A 13,929-nucleotide genomic window follows, 5' to 3' on the forward strand; every position below is an offset into this window, starting at 1 on the left:
TCCCCAGTGCTGAGCCATTCAACCAGAAGCTAAGTGAAGCTACTGTTTGCCTCCACTCTGGCGTGGCAGTGGCTGGACAGCTGTCTGGGTATCCCCGTCAGCCCCGTAACACTTTCATGTATGGCACACCTGTTCCATTTTAAAGATTGGGAGCAATGGCTTTAAACAGCAATAAGTAGATTCCTTTATGTGGCGTGGCCTGTGGTGTATAGCGTGTACTTCTTAAACTCTAAATTCTTGATGCCATTAGAAGGCAAAACTGTAGCCATCCGTTATGAAAATTCTTCTTAAGAAAACTGTCATTGCAAGAGTTCAGTATGCACAACATAAAACATACTTAAGGCAGGTAAAAAAATTGACAGATTTTCTTAGGTCTTCATCTTCATCATCCTCTTTGTTGTCATTGTTTTATTCTTGATTTTCTTTTTCAGAAAATACTATAAAATGTCAATAGAACAGAGCTTGGAAATTAAAACTTGGATAAATGATGATGTAGTACAGCAGAAACTGATGTATTAAAAATATGGAAGCAAGTATCTTTTACTAAAGCAGAGTCTTCTGTGCAGATCATAGCAGATGAAGTTGATTATTTAGACTTTCGGAGAGCTGGTTTATATTTTATGACGGGAGATCAGAAGCATTATTGAAATGTGATAAAAATCAGCTGCGTGTTCTGAAATTAGCAACGCTATTTCATCTGGCTGCTTTGTTTTTTGTAGGGTTCAGTACCTTCCACAGTGTAGTGCACACTAGAGGACCTCCAGAATGGAAACATCCTCGATTTGGTGTTTGTATCATGACGAAGGGAAAGAATATTTCAGTGCAAGTAGATAATGAGCAAGATTCTCCATGGATATAAATTATTGCAGCTCCTTTGATTTTAGTAGATCGTGGTATATAATGTACAACTTGGGGATCTTGTTCTGAATAATATTCCTTACAGTATTTGATGCTATGAATATTTATGTCTATCTTTCTTGAAGCCATGATAAACTAAACAACTGTCAAATATGTCCATAACCCTCCCCCCCATCCAACCAGAAAAATGGTATTTGAGCAGTTTGTGAGAGGAGAAATAGCCAATCCAAGTATTGTATTTGAGCTTCATGCTTTGTTCGTGCTGTGAAAATGACAAAAGTCTTAGCTGGGATCATGTACTGGTTTTAAAACTGAGAAACCTAGTTTGAGAAATTGATGTGATCTCAGCTTCCTGCTGTGTTCACTCACACCTGTAAGAGGATATTGAGTGTCAATGTGCTTGGATAGATTAGTGTTGTTTTTGGCAGATGATACAGACTGGTAAAAGTCTAGTATTGTTTCTTACAGATCAGTAAGAAACAAGAAATTGGGTTAGCAAATTTTCATTTTTTTTTTTTAATATGATGTGCTTTGGCTTTTATTGTATAAATATGTTATGACAAAGTACTGTAGCTACTCTCAAATAAACTATCTTCTGTAGTGTCATTCTCATCTACAGCACCTCTCAAGTTCTGAAGTAAAAAATAAAGAATAAAATAAGTGAAATATGTAAACTGAGCTGCATTTGTGATCTTGTAAATGCTACAAACAGCTCAGATTCTTCTCACTGTATCTGTTTAAATATTGGTGCCTCCTAGTAGATTTGATAAAGTGCAACTGACTGTAACAAGAGGCTTTGGGTTCATTCTAATTAATGATGAAAAGACCATGAGATCGGCATACAGGAAGCATTGGGGCATGTCAGAAAAAGAAAGTAAAAATCTTACATTACATGACGACTAAAGAGGCTAAAAAAAAATCAGTTGAATTTTATGTGTGGTTATAGACTCTGCTACAGTAATCCATGTGCATGAATGCGTGCATTCACAGCTTTTTTTAATGTACATAAGCAGTACGCGTACTTTTTCCATTCTGCATTGTGCTTCTTCCTCCTCCGTTCAGCAGTAGTGAAAACTGTTCTTGCCGATGCTGGTAATACCCATGTACAAAGACTGCAGTGAGGAAGCTGGGGCTTTCGGTAATAAATACATGCTTATCTGGTAGTGTGTGTGTGTTTTCTGAAGTACTTAGAGTCAGAGTTCGAAAAGGCCAAGTTATTTTTTGAGTTTTCAGTGTTGCTTCATGGTTAATTTTATCTTTGTAACAGCAAGAATTCATCTATAGTTGTTGCTCCACATGTAGCGAGGTGAGAGAAACAGTAAAATAATGTCTATTAAGAAAACTGGTGCCATTGAGGAAGCTCTGCTGTGTGAAATACTCTGCAGCCTATTTTGCCATGCTCAGAAGATAGGTGAATTTCAGTATGTGCATGCCTCCATCAAAAAGCTGAAACTTTGTTTGGTGGTTTCCAGTTTATTGTAGGTTGTTTGTATGTCAGCTGAGTTTAATGTCATGCGTGGTATCCCTTCTGTACATGTTTTATGAAAATTGATGAAAGCTCATTGTCAGATTTGCTAGAAAGGTAGCAATTTCAAAAGTGAAATTCGTGAATAAACTTCCTGTGCTATAAAATGGCCAGTAATTTGGTATTTTGTTCTTTCCTGATTTTTCAGGTGACTTATGCACAACATTCACACACAACCATGTAGACAAGAAGATTAATTCCTTCAGAGGCTTTCTTGTAGAATATGTTTGTTCTGTAATCATCAGGGTTTTTCAAAACAGTCTGAGATTTGTGAATACTATCCCCATTTTAAAGGTAATAAACAGAAGCAAAGGAAAGTGAACAACAGTTTATACTGATGCTGGTTGCCCAAACTGAGACATCTAGGGCCGAAGTTACCTTTTTTCAATCACCTTGCAGTACATAGACTACACGATCAGGGAACAGCTCCCATTGCAGCTAGTCAGTATTCAGGAATGTTGTACCCAAGGATCTTCAGTCAGAAGCTCTGAAACTGTGGAAAAAATTTGCTTCAAAAGATTTTCCGACTATGAGAAAGTAAAGTAGAGACGGGGATGAAATCCCATTCCACTACGCAATAGTCAGGTGTCCTGACATGAGACTCTCCTTTTTGCTTGCCTTTCTCTTCCCACTGACTGACACTTCGTTTCAAATGTGCTTGTGAGGTTCAGCAGTAACATGAGAGCCTTTTTCTCTAAACAAACCAAGCCCAGCATGTATCCGTACTGAGCAATAGGGAGCATGGAAAAGAATAATAGGGAATTACAGAATCTAGGGCCATTTGATACTACATAATATATGGGAAATTTCCCCAAATACTAGTTCCGCTGACACCTTGCATAGTACCTCCCAAGTTCTTTCCTTTCCCTTCCCCCTACAAAGTCTTATCCTGCCAAATGCATTTTAGTTCTGTTCCCTGTATGTCTGCTGTTCTCCCCCATATAGACAGCCTACTGGCATGCACGGACTTTGAAGTCCGGCAGAGACGTTATCACGGGAGCGCAGAGCTGCTCCACTAGGCTTTGCCTTGGTGGGGCTGCGAGGCCGGGAGGGTTTCCGTAGCATAGCTGTAGCGTACTGAGCTGCTGCCATGCCATACCCAAGCATGTTTTTTGAGAGAGGCTTTGTTAGGCTTTGTGTGTAATGATTTGTTGACTTAAAGTATAAAGCAAATAATCAGGCTGAGTACTGTTCCTAAACGGCATCAGAGTAACCTTGTGTAACCTCTTACTACTTTTTATGATAAAACCTCTGTAATGGACAGGCTTGCTCTGTGAGATCATACCTCGTTCTAGCGGCTGGCCCTGCAACAAGAGCATTTAACTGCTTAAGCAAAGGTGCTCTTAGCTCAGAGAGTGGAAGACAAGTTTGATTTTTGTTTCAAGATGTGAAAAATCTAGTCTTCACTGCCAAGTCTATGTGGTTATATGTTGTTGTCTTATAGTCACATAGTCTCATACATAAAACATGCTACCATGTTGACTCTGCGTATGAGTATAAAAGAAGTTTAGTTTAAGCTTTGACTATATTTGCATCCCTCTACTATCTTCAGTGCATAAGGATAAACAAGCATTTTATTGTTTTATTATTTAGCAGCAAGTTGTCTACCCATTCAGTGGTTTCACTGTATCATTTATATAAAAATTTGTGACTGTAGAAAAAATACAGTGTATCTGTAGCCACTGTATAGCATTGATGTAAGAGCTGTATTGAAGCCTTACCCAGTGACACCTAAGAGAGAGTTTTTGTGTACAGATGTCCTATTATTGCTGACAGATGTAACAATAGAAAATGATGCTATTTTAATGGAAGTTAATATTTCAAATGTGTTGAGTATATTGTGGCACTAGTGCCTTTCTGCAGTTGTCCACAGAGCATCCCAAAGGCGTATTTAAGGTGCATTAAGCAAGAACCATTTAGTGTTTATTTCAAAACACTTATGAAAGATAGAGCGCAATAGAAGAGAACCTTGTCCATGATCTGTGGTTTCGTTTGCAGTATATCCAGCAGGCTGTCTGTAGTTTGTTTCCCTTTTCTGCAACAAATTGCCTTTACTTGTGCACTTGCAAAATGTGCAAGTACAGTTGAGCATCTGTAGTCCTTATGTTTTAATTTGTGGACATTTCTGCTTGTGTGTATAAGATGGGACCTGCAAAGTAAAACTTGGAGATTCATGGGCCCAGTTTTGAAGACCTCTGGGCAGTTTTGATGGTATGAACACCTGAACCTTTCAAAGATAACAGAGAGAAGAGGGCTGATTCTAAGTTCTTGAAGTATGTTATTGGAAAGGTAGAAATGTTGAAGGCTGTTAATAGCTTTACTTTCCTTCCCCCCTGTGAATTATGTATGTTGTAATAAAAGACCAAGTGTATGTTGGGATGAATGAGTAATTGAATGAACTGTCATATCTCTCTCCCACTCACCAGCTTGTGGAATCCACAGTTAGGAACCGTTAGCAGTGATCTCAGCTGCAGGGCAGTAGATGTGAAGTTCACAGCTAATCTAGCACACTCACAGTTAAAAAATGTTTGCTTATTGCTTCAAAGGCATCACTGTGAATTCTCACACTGGGATTCCAGTAGACCTCATAAAAAGTTAACTGTTCATAAACGTGCAAACACAAAAGGGAAAAAGCTCAGTAAGTAAAAAGGCACTTCAGTCTTGTGAGTAGTTCTGGAGATATTCAGTGTTTGGTTTATGCAGCTGATATTTTCAGGTGTATTCTTCTGAAGTGTAACTTGCAGGTCATACCAAAAAACCTGAAGCTCTTCAGTTCAAGAGTTAAAATAGCTTGATGCAGCAAGGAAGCTAAATTTTGAGGTCTAGAATGACAGTCTAGATGGAGTAAGTAATTTCTTCTAAAAGTAACCTTCCACGGGTGTGATATATTTTAAGGTGTATTTGGTAATGAATGCTACAGTTAGATTTAGACTTGCACAGTAAGCCTGTTTACTAAACTCATTTCTTTTCAGCAGATTTTTTTCTCATCTTAGAAGATGATTTTGTATAATTTTAGATTTTGAGAAAGACTGCAAAATCTTTCTTTTCCTCTCTTCTGTCCAAGCTATCTACATTCAGACCATATAATGATTTCTGGGTGTTTTTAAGATTCATCAGGGTCACAAGCCAAAACCACATTACTGATCTCTTTGGACATTTTGTTCCCCAAAACTTCACTCCCTTTCATTCTTGTGGCCTCCCTCCTTATCCCGGCTTTCACTGCTCTTTCCCCAGGGAGGCCTCTTTCTGTCTTGGAAACATTTCTTCTGAACTGGGAACTGTTTTTACACTTCTGCAAAAGAAAAACTGTAGAGAGCTTAGAAATTCCTTAGCTATGTAGAAATGCAAGCCAAGGTCTAGAATGCCTTCAGTGATGTAACTGATGTCATTTGATTCTCTGGAGTTTCCTGACAAGGACAGGGAAATGAGCACTTAGTATGCCAATGATAAAATAAAATGTTTTAGGAAATCTCTGCTTCCCTGTATGCTTTTTTTTTTTTTCTCCTTACTTTTAGAGGCACATCCAATATTGTTGAGAAATACTGAAGAGCAAAAAGAAGCTTATTCTGTATGATTTAACCTAAAAAATTGTACCATATTTTAAGTTCATAATCCTTGAAAGTAGAGATTGTACTCATTTAGTGTTCATGGAATCACCATCCATTAATAAGAAGAAAATAGTAGCTTTTGTGTATCTCAAATGAGCACATAGTTCCTGTGTTTAGGGTAGTGCTTTCAATGTACATGTGTATATAAGTTGAAAAAACAAAAAGAAATTTATCCATGAACATTAACAATATTTTATGAACAGAAGTTTGATTAATTTCATACTAATATTTTCTAATTTCCTGCTCTTCTGAGAATCGCTTTTAAACAGGATATTGATTCTGTTTACAAAAAAAGAGCCAGCTTATTAGTATAAAATTGGAGTTGTGCCCAGATGGAAATATGTGCTCCCTTGCAGCTATCTGCCTTCTATTGGAGCTAAATGCTGAGGTTCACTCACCATCCACAAATAGTATCTGACTTTAAAGTAAAGGACTTCTAGGACTTCTTTTTAATTTTTCTTTCTGTATATTCTTGCTAGATTGCATGTAGAGATTACATGACTGATACCTGCTGATGGTCTGGTCAGTGTAAGTTAAAACTTCTATGTTCTCAGTAGGAGGTCCAAGGCTGTAATCCTGACCTGTGGAAAGTAGTCTATGTTTTATCACTGGTCTTAGTCAATATAGAGTTATGCCTTTTCCAAAGAGAGATTTATTGACACCGTTCATGCAATATGCATTATTTATTTACAAATATACTTGTTCAGTGACTAATTTCTTAGTCACTTTACTTTGCATTCACGTAACTGCAGAGCTGGAAGCTTGAGTTTATCTCACGTGTGGACGAATGGTTAGTCTGTTGTTGATTTTTCAGAGGAACCTTAGTATCTCAGAAAAAGACAACAAAAGTGTAGAGTGGTGTGCACATACAGAACAAAAATATGTCTCCATTCCCCTCTGGTATCTGGGCTTTTAAGAGAGCTTATATTTTTGTTGTCTCTCTTTCAACCTGATCAGCTGAGCACAGTTTGGGAGTTTAGCATGATCATTTGAATGGAAGGGGAAACTGATGGTGCAATGAGGTGCTTCACTGATACCATCTGACTTAGGGGATTTCAGTGAAAAGTACCTACATAGCTTTGCAGATGGAGACCAAAAGCAGTTCATATGTCACACCCTGTGTTTTGCTGGAACTGAGAACTGAACTTGGAACCACCTTAACCTACTTACTTGTTTTCTCTCTATAAGCTGTCTGATTCATTTGAATTAATATGAACTTCATTTGAAGGACAAACTGATTAATTTCAATTATGTGAATGTACTGATTCATTCAGAAATGCACATATGACCACGAGAAAAGTAAATAGTAGATTGCAACAAACATATTGCAAAGAAGGAAAAACAAATTTGATCTGCTGTGCTATGTTCAGCTGTATTGTCTGGAGTTTAATTTGTGGAAAAAATAAATTTCTTGTAAAGATGATTAAACAATGCAATAGAGCAGCTGATATTTTTCTGGTAAATGACTGGTCATGTACAAAAATGTCTCAGTCTTTCACCCTTACAAATCATTTAAATTCCATCATTCCTTGCAGTTTTAAAATTACTTCCAGTATTTTTAAAAGGGGATGTTGACTAGAGATGAGTAGGCAACCCTTCTCTTCAGACAGAATAGACTTTTTGGCTTGCATTCCCTAACTCATTTGACTTGCTATTGGTCACAGTGGAATTATCCCTATATTTTTTGAATCAAATGTTCATAACAATGAACTCAAAAATCAATCATGTGATACCCACTAACTGCTTGTTTCCTTGTTAATATCATTGTGCACTCTGAGAACACTCAGTTCTCAGTATCCTTACGTTTCTGCGGTTATTGTAACAATTGTTGTTTATGCACTTCAAAATATTGTGTAAATTAAGCAGTGCATGACTACATCCCTCTTATTTTGGCTAGTTCCTACTTCCCTTCAAATCACTAAAAGCTGTCTTATCTAACACCTTTCATGATGTAGGCTGACAACAAATCCATAGATGCATTGAGTAATTCCGAGTCTCGATTTTGAGAGAAACATTTAAATTCCCTTAAATTACCTTGATAAAAAAATGCACTCAGCCATCCTTGTTTCTTGTAGTAGAGCCCCATTTTCAACTTCTTAATTTTTCGTGCTTACCTGGTTAGTTTCTAAGCCCTGTGTTCATGAAGTAGTTTCACAATTCTCTTGGAGTTGTAACGATTTGTATCAGCTGTAAACTGTGCTTCTTCCTACTTGTTTTTTGTCTCATTGTCTCTTGATCCCCAGTCTCAAAAGCCATTTTTAAATCTCATACAAAGTTATCATGTCTCTTTCTGCTTCATATTGATCCTCAAGATCTCCCTCCAATGTGATGATTATAATAAATGAGACTGTGCAAAGGCTAGGTAAACTCTGGTGAGCAGAACTGGCATATCTCCCATCTCTGGGCTTGATCCTATTTCCATGCAAGTTAGTGAAAAATCTGTCATTGATTTTAGTACAGCAAGATCAATATTAAATTTTCATCTATCTGTATTTATAACTGCATTTCTAATGGTGAATTTTCCTCCTTCTGGGACAGGAGATATGTCTCTGTCTGTGTTACCACAGCATCTTGGCAACTGAGCCAAATCTGGGTTTGGGATCTTATCTCTGCTGTAACACCAACATCAAAGACTGGGAAAGAAAAAGAGAAGGGAAAAGGATTTGGGTGTTACTGATCACCTGGCTGCTGCATTGGAAGCAGTGAATTTGCCCACTCTGTGTTCAGTTTTATGAATTCTTAAGTAAGAGAAGCTTTCCTTTTTGCTTGGCTGTATTATATATACATATGAGCACTGTGTCTTATCTCTGTGCGTATATGTATTATCATGATCTTTTTGTAAGTTTGTAGCGACAATGAGATATCATAAAGCTCCTACTGTTTTGGTTTAGTACTCGTTACATGACAGTGTTATTTACTAATCAGTCTGAGGAGGTTCCTTGAATTTAACTTACACTGCTGCACGACATGTAACATCCTGCTTTGTAGCTAAGCAGTGGATGTATAATACCACGTGAAATAAAGGAAGACATAATTTTCCTAAAAATATAACATAGAATTCTGCATAAAATGAATTTCTGGATTCTAAGAGCCTGTCTTGCAACAATCTCTCAAAGCTTCCTTCTGTAAAACTTGAACAACTGAGTCTGTGGACTAGATTTACATATAGTTAATTTAGATTTGTATTGGCCAGCATTGCAATGCCTGAATCTTAAGGTTTACATGATCCACAGCAAGTTAGGTGCTGAGGTTTCTAAACAGGCTAGAGCAGAGGAGCCATAACCAAGCAGGAAAATTCAAGAAAAATGTAAGAAGGCCAATGAAGAGGTACTATCTACTTCTACCCAGCATCATAGCTTTTATCCCAGAATATGGAATGTGGGAGGTGTAGCTATAATGCCCTCATCTGCTTCACGGATTGAATCTACCTCCTGCCTCATCCAAAAGTATATCCCAAATGATGAACAGGATACTTAGGAGTGAGGGAGGGCTTTCTCAGTGCCTCCCACGGAAACTGCTCTCCTTTGCAAAGAGCAGTTAAATGTTCAGTAGGCCAGTGAGAGAGAGCAAGCATATTGCTGGGACTTACTGGTCAGGGCACTTGTCTGAGAGGGTGGGAATGAGGTTCCTGTTCTGCTTCAGCAGTGTCGCTTTGTGGATCAGCACAACATCTGGAAAACAAGCTGCTGTGCACATTGTACAAAGGGAGTCCTGAACAGTGTGGTGACCAAGTACAAGTGGGTTTGAGCAAAAGCAAGGTGCAGAATTGAGCAGCAGCAGATGCAATCTAATCTTTGTTTCTTGGCTGGTGCTGCTGCTCGGCAGTCTCCTTGATGACTCAGTTACATGGTGAAATCAGCTTTCTGATTTTTTTAAAAAAAGTGACTTTTGTGACAAGGGAAGGTTCTTTCTTGGTAATCTGTTCACAAAGTAGAACATTAACCCGCTGCAAATCATACTCCCATAATACAAATGTCATCTTCCATAATGTTCAAAGCATAGGTTTTACAGAGTGAGAATTGGGAGGTCTTGCAGAACAGAAATGAGAACATTTTAGAGCATTAATTGACTTATAGGGCGAGAACCTCACCCCAAGCATGAGGGTTTGGCTTTTTATTCTTGGTTGGCTGTAATTCTTTTCATATCAGTTGAAGATGACCTATTTTTCTAGTGGTAAGATTAGAGTCTTTAAAAAATGTACCATTCTTGTCAAATGAACAAGACTTTCCTCCTGTTTTAAAAAGAGTTATTTTTATGTGTATAACCTGTGGTCAGCTGCTTTAATTAAAAAACCAAAACTGTGACTTAGTGTTTATGTAGATAATATGCAAGAAATACATAGGCAAAAATAATCCAAGCCTCCGCAAATCCAGTATCTCAGCCCACCTCTGTTTTGTAAGTTGATATGAAGACTTATTTTCAAGAAACAATGTTTTTAAACATATGGCATTTACACATGTTAAGAATATGACTGTTTGAAAGCTATGTTACTGAGCACATGCTCAAAATGCTACCTCAGTGGACATATTGGAGTCAGCCAGTGCTCACGAAAGCAGGCACTTTTGTATTTTAAAAGAGATTATTGGCACTATTCTAAGTGAAAAAAACTTTGCCTAAACACTGAGAGAAAGCTTGCCAGTGAAGACACAAAAGACAGGTTCTCAAAAGCAGCTATGTAAATTTGGTACCTGATTTCCACTGATGCAAATTTTGAAAAAAATCTCATGAGGAAATGCCCTGTTTTCTCTGACTTGTAAGGAGCCCCGTTGCTGCCATGATGCATAGTACAGTCATTCAACTGATCATCTTAAAACCGAGTGCAACTATGGCCTCAGGAGTTCTGAGGGTTTTAATGGTGCGGAGATATACCATGTTAGTCTGCAAATTATAAAATAATTTAGGTTGGAAGGGCCTGCCAAGCTTTAGTTTAACATAGAGTAAAAATAAAATTAAGTTTTCAAAATTATTACGTGTATTTATAAACTATGTCAGCCAAGCTTTAGTTTAACATAGAGTAAAAATAAAATTAAGTTTTCAAAATTATTACGTGTATTTATAAACTATGTCATTGTAGTAATTATATGAATGTTACTTAGATTTGATTTAAAAACAAACAGTACCTTTTCTGGAACTGGGGCCCATATTCACAGCAGCCTATCGTTAATTAGTCTAAAAGACACCATGGCTATTATGGAGGAATATAAAGATTTCTCAGGAATGTAAAGATTCTGCAAGCAACTCTGGGACATGTTAGACTGTCAGCTACTTACTACATTTATACCAGAAGTAAAGAACTACTGTCATCAGTAAGAGCAGCTGCTAGAAAATAAAATTTTCTCTGTACTTGGTGTCATTGGTTGGTATCTTCTAAAGATAATAATATAAATTATGTCCAAGTTATAAACATGTTTCCAGTACATTTTATTTGGTTTCTGCTATGATGGCAGTTTTGTGGGACTGCATTTCAACTTCATCCTTACGCTTTTTACCCCCGAACCTTTGTCTTAATTGACATATTTTTCAGTTTTAAGTATTAGCATTTTCTTTTGGTTGGAATTCATCCTGGCTGTGCTGAGTTTCTTTTGCCTACTGCACTTTTTGCTTACAGAATTATACCTATCTCACCATACCTAGCTGCAGCAAAACATTTTGGTGCCTCTTCCACCAAGTTTGCTTGTGAAATGAATGCCTAACCCTTTGCCACTGCTGGGGACAGGTTTCTGCCGTGTCACCCGTGGCGTGTTCATTGTGTATTATGTGCTTCCTGACAGGCTCTTCCTCGTTTTTCTGGTGGTTCTTCATTGTGACTCTGCAGAATTGCTGTTGGCCTCACTGCTACCACGTGTTTATTTGTTCCTGTAGGTGTTAAGAATATGAATTTTTTTTTTCATTTATAATGTAATTTCAGTCCATTTATAGTGGCATGTCTTTGTGCTTGTGGTGGTCTTTTTCAATTCTTTGGATATTTCATTTTTTAAAATTATTTTTATTTTTTAATTTTAACTTCTGTAGCTCCTGTTAGAGGAACTTACAGCATGCTTTTAAATAAAAGCCCCTTCTCTATGACTTAGAGCACAAGTTTCATAGCTTGCCTGTATGCTGGCCACTCCACAGTGGACACTGGAATCCTTTCTGTTTTTAAATGGATTTGCACAGCGCGTGAAAACTGAATGCAGTCTGTTGCAGAATGGTTTTTGCACTCTTTTTTAGTAATTACATATCATTACAGTTTTATTTAAATGCAACCTGATTAAACATTTTATTAGTACTTTACTACTTAATTAACAACTATTGCTGAAAACAGTCCCCATACTGAGATGTATTTCCACTTAAGCATCCATGCTGATGAAATGTAACTGCCTGTTTGAAGGAATATATGACATTCTGTGGAATGTTTTTTCTTGGTTGTTTCTTGAAAGTGAGCCACTTGGTTCTGAGTATTTGAAATTATTTCAAACAGTCTCTGCTTATGCTTTCTGCATAAAAATTGCAAAGACTGTATAAATAAAATTCTCAACAATAATTCATATTCTTAACTGGGTGAAAAGTCTTCATCCAACAAGCCACCGAGTGGTAAAGCATTCAGATTTTTCTGTTGCTAAGTCAACAACTATGTTAGTCTTGTGGTGCCACTGCATGTGTCATTTCATTTGGTCTCTTACTCTTCTGATTTGTTCAGTATGTTGCAAGCAGTGTAAACTGGTATAACCTGTAGATGTTAGCATTTTCCAGGTATGTGCACACAGAGGACCAAAAAGGTGTTTAGGTATGGGAGTGCGAGAATGGGCAAATTATTTTCTATTTGTAAATGGATTTTCTTTTTCTTTGACAATTATTGATGGAGGAGTGATGGGTATATGAAATAGTGCTCTAGAGACTTCTGGAGCTCTGCAGGATTTCTGGAATTAGTGCTGGGATGGTCATAGAAGATTACTTAGAGCTTTCTGCATACAGGAAAGATGTGTCATGATTTCTTTCCATAAACTGCAAGCTTAATACTGCAAGCTGACAATCTTTTACATTCCTCTTTCTTTATGAATTTCAGATGGAGGAACTGAGCAGCATACACGGGGAATTTGCTATCAGAATTGAAGTTCTGCAGGACTTGATTCTGTTCTCACACTCGTGTACGCCAAGTGTGAGCCATGACAGAATCATTCACAGTGAGTGACATCATTTTCTCGTTAAAGTTATTCTTTGGTCATGCTTCTGTATTTCCAGTCCGTAAGATCATGGTGGAGGGGGATGCTGTGTTTGAAGAAATAACCTCCTTCTTGCTGCTGTGTTCCTTTGTGGGAGTTTGCCATCTTTCACGTGTCCTAGATTTTTGTCAGCCATTTGAGCTCATAGTCAGCTCAAATTTATCTTCTTTGGGACAGATGTGGCTGTCTAATCTGCAGCCCCTGCTACAGTTGCTAACATCTGGCAGAAAGACAGGGCTGAAGGTTGGGGTAAAAGTTTTTTTAACCGCTCCAGCAGGGTTTGGCAGGGCTTGTCTCGTAATGCCATAGGTGATGGTTTTGTCTAAGCTTTGGGCTTAGGCGTTATGAGGGCTGTTAGATGGGAGAAAAACTCTTTCATAGATCTGTGCAGGAAACTAACTCTGAGTATTTCCACCCTGCTCATACATTAGATGTCTGTACAAACTAATTCTTATCTCCCTAGTTTCACAGCCCAGGCTTAATCCATGGCAGGGCAAACAATAATACTAAATGGACATTGCTGGCTGTGTGTTGAGTTCCTGTAGAAGATGGCTCAGGCTGTGCAGTTCAGTGGGGCAAGATGTGTGAAAAAACTGCTCATTTGTGTAGGCATTTGTAGGATGAGCAGAGTGAGGAATGGCAGAGCTAGCTGTTCTCAGCCTTTAACTGGAAGCTGTATCTGTTGGTTAATGGGGGTAAGCTGTAAATTCACAGATGGTCTATAATTACCCTTAAC

This window comes from Opisthocomus hoazin, chromosome 12, assembly GCF_030867145.1.
Source record: "Opisthocomus hoazin isolate bOpiHoa1 chromosome 12, bOpiHoa1.hap1, whole genome shotgun sequence".
Taxonomy (NCBI): Eukaryota; Metazoa; Chordata; class Aves; order Opisthocomiformes; family Opisthocomidae; genus Opisthocomus; species Opisthocomus hoazin.